The sequence below is a fragment of the Babylonia areolata genome, chromosome 33 (assembly GCF_041734735.1).
Source record: "Babylonia areolata isolate BAREFJ2019XMU chromosome 33, ASM4173473v1, whole genome shotgun sequence".
Classification (NCBI taxonomy): domain Eukaryota; kingdom Metazoa; phylum Mollusca; class Gastropoda; order Neogastropoda; family Buccinidae; genus Babylonia; species Babylonia areolata.
The window spans coordinates 22872509-22882508 of record NC_134908.1 but is presented as its reverse complement, the minus strand read 5'-3'; the positions used below and the strand labels follow the sequence as shown (position 1 = coordinate 22882508).

Here is a 10000-nt window from a genome sequence, read left to right as displayed (position 1 = left end):
CACACAATTACACATGTTGTTGAAGTTGTAGTAAGTTCAGTGTTCTGCACAAGTTTGATGATGTTCAAATTGCTCCAGTCGTTTCTTCTCAATTTTACAAATTTCGGATTTTTCATCATAATTTACTTTTGAGAACACTAACTGGGTAAGATGAGAATTCGACAAGGTGAAAGTACACGTAAGTACTCCTGTTTATGCCAGTTATCTGAAGTTGGATTTTCAGGATATTACAGGATCCTCAGCTTCTGTTTTGGGACAAAGTTATTCCGCCGATTAAATGGCACACGAGAATTACTTACATTCCTTAGGGACAACACAGTCATGCAGGGAAACTAATGGAAGTTTACATGACGATTTATGAACATTGTTAAAACCTAACTTTAAAGTGTAAAAGGGAATGAAATATCTGAATACATGTGCTATAGAAAGACGTCTTAGTGAAAAAACAATTTGATTTTGTCTCCTGAGCATCGCTGCTGATATGGTTTATCCTGAGAGGGGAACGTGGACATGTTTGTTTATGTTTCGTTGACGTGTTTCATAATAAGAAGGGAGTGTGTTTAACTAGTCCTGTAATTAATAGTTTATTAGTTCAGAATGGGACTCCAGCCATTTACGAAGTTCAGTTTCATCAGCTTTCCTTCTTTTTTCAGCCAAAGTGTTGAACGTGTACATGAAGGGATTGACAGCAGAGTTTAAGGGTAAAACAAACACAGCCAGGGCCACATTTACTTCTGCAGGAATTGCAGTTCCTGCCAATGCCAGCATCCCACACAAACCGATGGGAAACCAGCACATGAAATCTGTCACTGAAATCGTGATCAGTCGTCGTGCTATGGTCATGTCCTGTGACACTTTGGTAGAATTAGTTTTAAGAGCACTGTTTTGTATCGATGAATAAATAGACACTTGACCAACACTGATGAATAAAAACAGAATAAAATTAAGGTAGATTAAGATGCTGAGAGAATACATTTTCCTTTGAAATGTCGTCTTGTAATAGGTAAAGGGATACAAATGCCTGTCTGGCTATAAAATTCCCAATGTGATGTCATTGGAAGCAATGGTACCAAAGCTTAAAGCATCCAAGCAACCAAGTACAGAGACAAGCCAATGTTGCTGATGTTCTGTCAAACCTCTTGGTGCTAAAAGGAAAACGAAGGACAATAAAACGATCCAGTGTAACAAGCCATATACTAAAGGCTGATGCCTCACTGGACAAAAGAGACAAAAATCCAGCTATCTTACAGGTCACACTGGCTTTCCATGCGTCATCATTGTGAAGATATTGTCCACGGAACTGTTCATCAGCCACTCCAATCATAGCAATGTACCCATCAGAAAATCAGCCATGGTTAGGCTTATGACAAACACACTGAATCCACTTGAAGACAATAAAATCACCAACACTATACAGGAATGATAACACCAACAACAGATCTATACACAAACAATAACATAAACAGTAACACTGTACACTAACAATAGTACCACCACCAACAACACAATGCGTGAACAACCACACCAACACTTTAGACGAACAATAACAACAACATTACGCGAACAATGACACCAACAACAACACTATACACAAACAATAACACTAACAACAACGCTATTCACGAACAATAACACTAACAACAATAAAGCAAAATACAATGATAGCACCAGCTACAACATGAACTTCTTACACAATACCTACAAAGAAACCAACAAGATCGATTATTTGCATCATGTATGTCAAAGTGTCGGAACCATAAGGTCAAGTTAGAAGTCAACCTGTGATGATCTACTACCACTTTAAGTGCAGTCACAGTAAATATTGCAATCAATAAACCTCTTGTCTTTTCTGTTCGCAGTCTTTGCCACCACACCTTACTGGATTGTCATAACCACCATTATTTATCATTTTATCAATAGTTTTTCTCCGAGTACTGTTTAACCCCTTGACTGTTGAACATTAGTGAAATGCAATCAGTGTGGCAATAATCCGGAGTGCAAGAACTGCTTTGCGTGTTGTGTAATTGGTTTTAATGAACACAAGCAATGAAACATTCCAAGAAAGTTAAGAAATTCAAATAAAGAATGGAGACTAACGCCCTGACTTGAAACCTCAATTTTATCTCAGTCGGGCAACAGTCAGCCCAACACTGTGGAGCGTCCTCAACAGCAGCAGTTAAGGGGTTAAAGTTCAGCTGCACAAAGCCCTAAACAGAAATAGAAGATAGTAAAGTTGGTTGAAGTTGTGCAACATCTTGAGCTGGCCTCCAATCTTTGCTGCCAGATCCATATCACCTGTTTCAGGTTCTTCTTCTTCTTCTTCTTCGTCGTCGTCGTCGGCGTCCTGCTCGTCCTCCTCTCTCTATTGATATAAAGTATGTATGCACGTACAGCATGAATTATGTTTTTTGTCCAGTATGGACAAGCCTTGCTTTCAACACTTGAATTAACTTCTCTTCTTGTTGCTGACGTCGTCTTTGTGTGTTCACGGTCCACATGTAGAGAAGTGGGTTGAGAGCAGAGTTGAAAGGCAACACGAACACAACCATGGTGTCATGGATCTGATCGAAACCAGCAACACCATGTGAACTCAACATCGTCACCAGTCCGAATGCCAGCCAGCAAACAGCATCTGTGACAGCCACTTTTCCCATCACGTGCACTGAAGTATACACGGGTCTCTGTGAGGGACTGAGGGTTATTCTGTACTTTGGTGTTCGCCTGAAGATAACAGCTTGACCAGCTATAACCATCACACACAAAATAAAGTTGACTGCCACAATAACGTTGAACCATTTGAAGTTGTGTTTAGAATGAAGGTGATCAAATAATGCCAGACGACAGAGACCTGACTGACCTTGGAGACCCCAGTGCGATAGTCCAGGAAGAAATGGAATCATTGCCAACAGAATCCCAACAATCCACACACAGCCTGTTGCCGGTAAACATTTACTGAATCCCCTTCCATCGTTGGGGAAACAAAGTACAGAGATGTGATACAAAGTGATAAACCATATCATCAATTCTGACACTGTACTGGACAGAAAGAAAAGAAAACCAGCCAGCTTGCAGATCATATCACCAGTCCATGCTTTTTCAATGTGGATGTATTTTCCGCGAAATATAGTGTCTGCTATCACGATAATGCTGACGTGAATTCCTATACACATGTCAGCAAACTGCAAGTGGGCAATAGCCTTGATGGAACTGCTTCCAATCACGTTTTTCACAGCAGGTGAAGTCATTAAACACACCAAATTGCCCATCATGGCAGAAACGCCAATCAGCCAAAAGAAAATCCTGTACAGTTCAGTTGGTAGCAGTGCTGAACAGGAAGAGAGCACAGTGTGTGGTGCCAAACAGTTAATTTTTCCAGAATGCTTGGGAAATAAATCCATACAGCAAAATCTGTAGTTGGATGAAAAGATGCGATCTAGTAGATCACACTTTGAAAACAGATCTAAAGGGAAATTAGTGACCCTATTTCCCCGTAAATCCAGCTTTTTGAGGTGTCGCATATTTTTAAAACCTTCCAGCCCAATGGTTTCAACAGCACAGTGTGACATGTTCAAAAACTGCAAGCAAGGCAAATATATGGATAAAGCATTGTAAAGGATATTGATATCTGTTTTTGATACATCCATTCGTGTAAGGGCATGATGAACGTGCTTCGTTGCTTCACTATTCATCGTGCTAAGAGGGTTGTTTTGTATGTGTAAAGCTCTTAAATTAGGCAGCTCAAGAAAAACTGCCATATCTACAGTTCTTATGTAGTTATTAGCAAGATCAAAATATTTCAGGTTTGCAAGTTTGATATGTGAAATGTTATGAAGGGAGCACTGGGACAGCGTCAAATGAACAAGATTCGTGTTTTTATTGAAATAATCCAGAGACATGTTTGAAGCTGTTCCGTCCACGTATCGTAACTGAAGATATTGGTTTGGAGGAAATGGTTTGTGACAAAGGAAAACATTACCTTGACACAGACAACCTTCAGGACAGGTCCTGTCACACAGCAGTTCATCATCCTGCTGTGGGCACTGACCCCAGCCATCACACATATGATCTCCATGCAAGCAAACTCTTGAACCTCGACACCGGTAGAAACCAGGACACGTTGCCGTCTCACAGTCTTGTTCATCTTCTCCATATACACAGTCAGAAAATCCATTACACCGGGTGTAGACAGGCAGACAATACAACCACTCAGCTGTGCAGCGATAATGACTGTGAGGACAAGAGTCGTCAGCTGTCATCACCTGTTGAGTGAAGTAACCTGCCCCATCCAGATTCACAAAAAACTGATGCTTCATGTTTCTCTGTTTGGTTTCGGCTATGTAACTGTTGTTACCAGGACACTCAACTTCATCAGAGTCGTCCACACAATCTGAGTATTGGTTGCAAGATTGACTGAGTGATACACATTGATTGTTAAAACAGAGAAAACCAGTGCATGAAGGGTGTTCACAAAATGACTCATCAGTACCATCTGGACAGTCCTGTCTGAAGTCACACACAAGAGTGTGCTGCACAGTTGTGATACCATCATCACATCTAAACATGGTGTATGTCTGCGTGATTGTCCCAAGGACAAACGTGTCTGTATGCTCTGCATCAGTCATGTTCAGGGGGATGAAATGCGGGGAATGCCGTGGTCTCACACGACTCTCAGAATGGCAAGAGAAAACTGCATGAGTAATAAGATCGTTTGGGCAAAGATGTAAAGACTGCTTTGTGACTGTAAATATTGCTTTTAATGACTGCATATGAGGCAGTAAATCTTTAGAGTTAAAAACATCCTGCGATGATACTTTCAGTTCACACACTATCTCATCGTTATAAAAGGTCATTTTTCCCAAACGCAATACCATGTTAAAGAGCTCTCTCGTATCATCACTCCTTGATGGAAGATATGGAGTGCCGAAAACGAAGTGATTCATGTTGTAGATCAAAGTGTCATCAGACCATTTACAAAACTTACTGTATACAAAAGGCACAGCGTCCCAGCCACACCTCAATCCAATAACCACCCTGAAGAATAAATATGGTTTAAATATGTGTTGGAAATGTCTCTGTTCCTCTCTTGTTTTCACTGACGCTAATCTTCCGCCTATTTTCAAACACTCATAGTGGGGAAGCGGAACAAGAGACTTCATATCCACGTTGACTAACTTGAAACACTTGTTTCGTGAAGCCACCAACCCCTGACAGTCAGGACTGCTGAAGGGACAGTGTTCTGTTTCATCTTGTCCATCTTCACACTCTGTCTTCAGGTTACAGTCCAGGTGACGTTGAAAATTAGAGTAGCAGCTTACCGAACAGTTGAAAAATCCATCTGTCAACTCCACAGACTGGTCATTCACAGGCAGGACAGACAGATACATTTTCAGACCAGGATGGTTGTATATTCGGTACTGAAGATGAATTTTTAGGTGTGATGCGTGAATGAATTTTGCTGATGGACAATCAAAACAGCACATATGTTCAATACGACTATGTAGTGTATTTGGCTTCAAATGCAGTTCTATCCAGACATCTGGATCGCTGTCTCCCTGACACAATCCAAAACCCACAGTCTGTTGAACACTCACCATCATACGCCCAGAAGGAGCTCCCCATTCTGCAATCAAATTCCGGCCTCTGAAGGTATAGTCTATATATGGTGTTATTATATATCCAGAATAGTCCACTGCATGTTTTACAATAAAACTGTGAGCACTGATCACGTCGAAATAAACTTTCCCCAAAGGAATGTTGATGTTTGTCATCACCATGCTGTTTGGAAAACCATGTGATTCAAAAAACATTTGATCAAGAGTATGAATGTTACATAACAAAGAACGCTTTTCATCATCATCTGATAAGAAAGATACTGTCGTTTCTCGGTGCTTTGAATCACACCAGTATTCTAGCCTCTGCATGTGAGCACGAACATATTTGCCCTGTGGTGCCTTTACGTGAAGTTTACAAAAAGAGTTGAAATTACCACACACACCGTAAACCACTTCATGTCCCGTGAGTTGTGGTAAGTTCTTACAGTCTGACACATTGACCTTTAACACTGTAAAATTTGTGTTGTTTTGGTTTAGGAAGTACTCAATACCTGGACACATGTCACTGATGTTCAGTGGACCAGCCGTGGTGTTCATGTATATGCTGTTCACATGTGTGGTTATGTCAGCGCCCACAAACAGGAGGCAGTGTGTCAATTCACACAGCACCGAGATCCACACGGACAAGACGTGTACACTGCCCGCTCTGGTCAGACTTGAAGCTGACACTCCTTCCATTATTATCTCTTACTTATTTCATACATCATGGTTAGGTTTCAAAACGCTCTGATGCACATTGACTATTTCACACATTCAAACATTACACTTTCCAGGTGTTCTTATGGCAACTTTCAAACTGTTCCGTTGTCTTTGCCAGTTCAGTGTTCAATGGCAGGACCTCACCATCTGTCCTTAAGTCTCAACACACTTGAACGAGTTTTGTCCTGTTCCCTGTGCTGGTGTTGCACAACAAGCTATCAACATTAGGTCGCCTGACGGCCACACACATTAGGAGACCCAGCACTACTGTTAAGTCACTTGAGGGGAGTTCAGTTGTGCCTGTTCTGATTCAACATTTGCAGAATACTGTCAAACAAGTTCTTCCACAGTCTGGTCGAGTTCTTCTGCAGGGCGGCAGTTGGTAGATTGGTTAAGACGCTCATCTGCCAATGCAGAGTCCCCGAGGTTCTGGGTTCGAATCCTGGCCTTGCCATTTCTCCCACGTTTGACTGGAAAATCAAACTGAGCGTTCAGATGAGACGATAAACCGTGGTCTTGTGTGCAGCATGCACTTGGTGCACTGAAAAAGAACCCGTGGGAACGAGAGTGGTTTCCTAGAACAAATCCATTCTGATAGGTACACAAATAACATATGTATCATGTAAAAAAAAAATTTAAAAAAAAGAAGAAAAAAAGAGAACACACACACACACACACACACACACACACACATATATATATATATATATATATATCATATAACATGAAAGAAAATTCATCAAGGGCATGGAAACAGTGGGTAATCGAAACAGGACCAGGAATTGCACCTTGATCTATTGTTAGAGTTTGCACCCTTGTCGAAAATGATTATTGTCAGCACATGGCAAATCATCACCCACATTTTAAATACCAGTCCAAAACATATGACAGTGAATTCCTATGATATCAAAGTTAGCACTTGGCTATAGTATAAGAGGCGCCATGCATGAATAGGTCAGGTACTTGACTTGTGATCCAGTGCTCACCAGTGATCAGGGGTCGAAGCCTCAGTTCGGCATGGTGTTGTTTCCTTGGGAGAGGCACTTTAATTCGATTTGTGAATGGGTATTTGACTTCCACTGGGGAAAGTTAAAATGGTAAAGGAGAGGCCTAGGGCCCGCGATCTTCTGCCAAGCCCTTGACACAGTGGATATGGATTCACTATGTGAATTCAAGGCTATGATCTTTAACTTTAATAAATCTCTATTACCGAGATTCAAAATAAGTGTTTGGTATCATTTGATAGAAATGTCTTCCTTCTATCACACTGCAAAATTTGCATTCTACAAGAAAAATACGTGCACATGAGTGTGTCAAAACATCATAAAATAATGTAATAACTTTATCTTTCACTCACCTCAAGCATTCAAAGAATTAATCTTGAACACTAATATGAAGCAAAACAAAAGAAGATGATGATAAGTACACAGTGTCACATTCAACATGTGCCTTGTCAATATCGTCACCTTCTTCTTTATTTTCACTTTTATCTCTAACGACTAAGTCTTCACATAAATCGTCTTCAATTTCTTTGTATTCATGTTTATCTTCTAGATGGCTTCGCTCGTCATCAGAACCACTCGGAACATTTTCTTGAAACACTTTTTGCAAGTGACACGACTACACGTTTCGTTCGCTCTGTCGCCATCTTCACAGCGAAACGACAGAGAACGGCTGGAGTCAAGCGCGTTGCTGCAACGTTTGTTGATTCTACCGGATATCAAACCGGTTTAGATCAAGGGAAGTTACTCTAAAGATAGATGGGTGATACCTGCGTAGAATTATATGAGTTTTTCCCCGTTAGACCGTTAGTTGGTTTTTGTTTGTTTGTTTGTTTCTAGTCAAATTTCGGTTCGCACATGTGCGTGCAACGTCTCAAAACAGCAAGTGACGCCATCACACGATCTGCGTGCCGAGTTATCTGCGCAGCCCGTAGCTCCGCGCATTTGTGTGGTGCGTTGTGTTTCCGTCTTTATCTTTGTCTCTCCCTATCCTCTGTCGTCTGTCTCTCTCTCTCCCTCCCTCTCTGTTTCTCTCTCTCTCCCTCCCTCTCTGTCTGTCTCTCTCTCCCTTCTTTCTCTGTTTTCCATCTTTCTCCCTCTCTTTCTTGCGCGCTCTGTCTCTCTGTCTGTCTCACGGGTGCAATAACTGAGTGGTTAAAGCGTTGGACTTTCAATCTGAGGGTCCCGGGCTCGAATCTCGGTAACGGCGCCTGGTGGGTAAAGGGTGGAGAATCTCCAAGGTCCACATAATTATGTGCAGACCTGCTGGTACCTAAACCCCCTTCATGTGTACACGCACATAGTAGATCAAATATATACTCACGTTAAATATCCTGTAATTGATGTCAGCATTCGGAAGGTAACGGAAACAACATACCCAGCATGCACTCCCCTTCCCAAAAACGGAGTATGGATGCGTACATGGTGGGGGTAAAGAAAGAAAACGGTAATACATGTCTGTATGAGTGTGTATGTGTGCGTGACTGAAATTTAATTGAATGACACAGGAAACGAATGATGAACGTTCAATAGCAGCCGTCAGGTGGCTCTACGCAAGTAGGCAGCCTGTTGTGCAAATAGCACCTTGTTTGTATAGCACTTAAAGCTTGGTCTCCGAACAAGGATAGACGCTATATAAGTATTCATATCATTCATTCATTGTTTCCGAGGCTGTCTCTCTCTCTCTCTCTCATTCTTTTATTTCTGTTTAGATTTGAAAGTTTCATCCCATGGTTCGTCATAAATCAGGCAGGTTGTTTCTTTTCACATAAATCACGCAATTTGTTTCGCTAAGTTTACCATGAATCTGACCAGCGATAAATTACTCACATGCACATGCACGCTCGCGTCACGCGCGACCATACACACACATGCTTGCACACACTCACACACATGCAGGCACGCACACACGCGCGCACACTCACATATACAGAGCATGGACACAGACTGACAAAAATAATGACGACACACAGGCATACACATAGAGGCAAAGAACATAGATAAACACACACACACACACCCACACACACCCACACACACACACACAGACGGAAAGGTTTAAAATTCATAGCCTAAAGGAATGGTTATGCTGTGTTTCAGAATCTATTTAAATAGACTGAGACTCGTGTTGTGCCTCGGAGAATGTTGCGTGCAGTCCATGTAGAAAAGCTTTGAAAATGAAAGTTCTTACCTTTCAGCTTGGTGATGTACTTAATGATAATGATGATGATAATGATGATAAAAAATTTTTTTAAAGAAGAATATTTGGACGCCCTGTCTTCGGGAAGCCCCAAGCGTTTACAAATACAATTACACATACATACATTGATGCAGATACATTTCATAACATTCATTTGCCAATGCGGATCACAAAATAGACAGGTCACTCACACACACACACACACACACACACACACACACACACTCATACTGATACAGCCCCATTCATCTCTCCACCCACCAACAATTGCAGACAGACACACAGGGCGGGAAAACGAATCATAAAAACTGTGGAAAAGTTGAGTTTTGAGAGCTGATTTGAATGAGGCCAAAGACTGAGCGTGTGGGACAGAACAAGGGAGTTTGTTCCAGATGACAGATGAAATGAAATAGAAAGCACGTTCCCCACGGAGTTTCTTTCGCCTGTTTGGTATGCGAAAAATGCGAATGTCACGGGAGGAACAAGAA

At 41.5% G+C, this 10000-nt stretch overlaps 1 protein-coding gene across 1 annotated transcript in view; it reads right to left on the bottom strand.

Moving 5' to 3' along the window:
* LOC143277123 (uncharacterized) overlaps positions 1-10000 on the bottom strand; it is a 24170-nt gene that overhangs the window by 4510 nt on the left and 9660 nt on the right. The gene's annotated exons all lie outside the window — the stretch shown is intronic.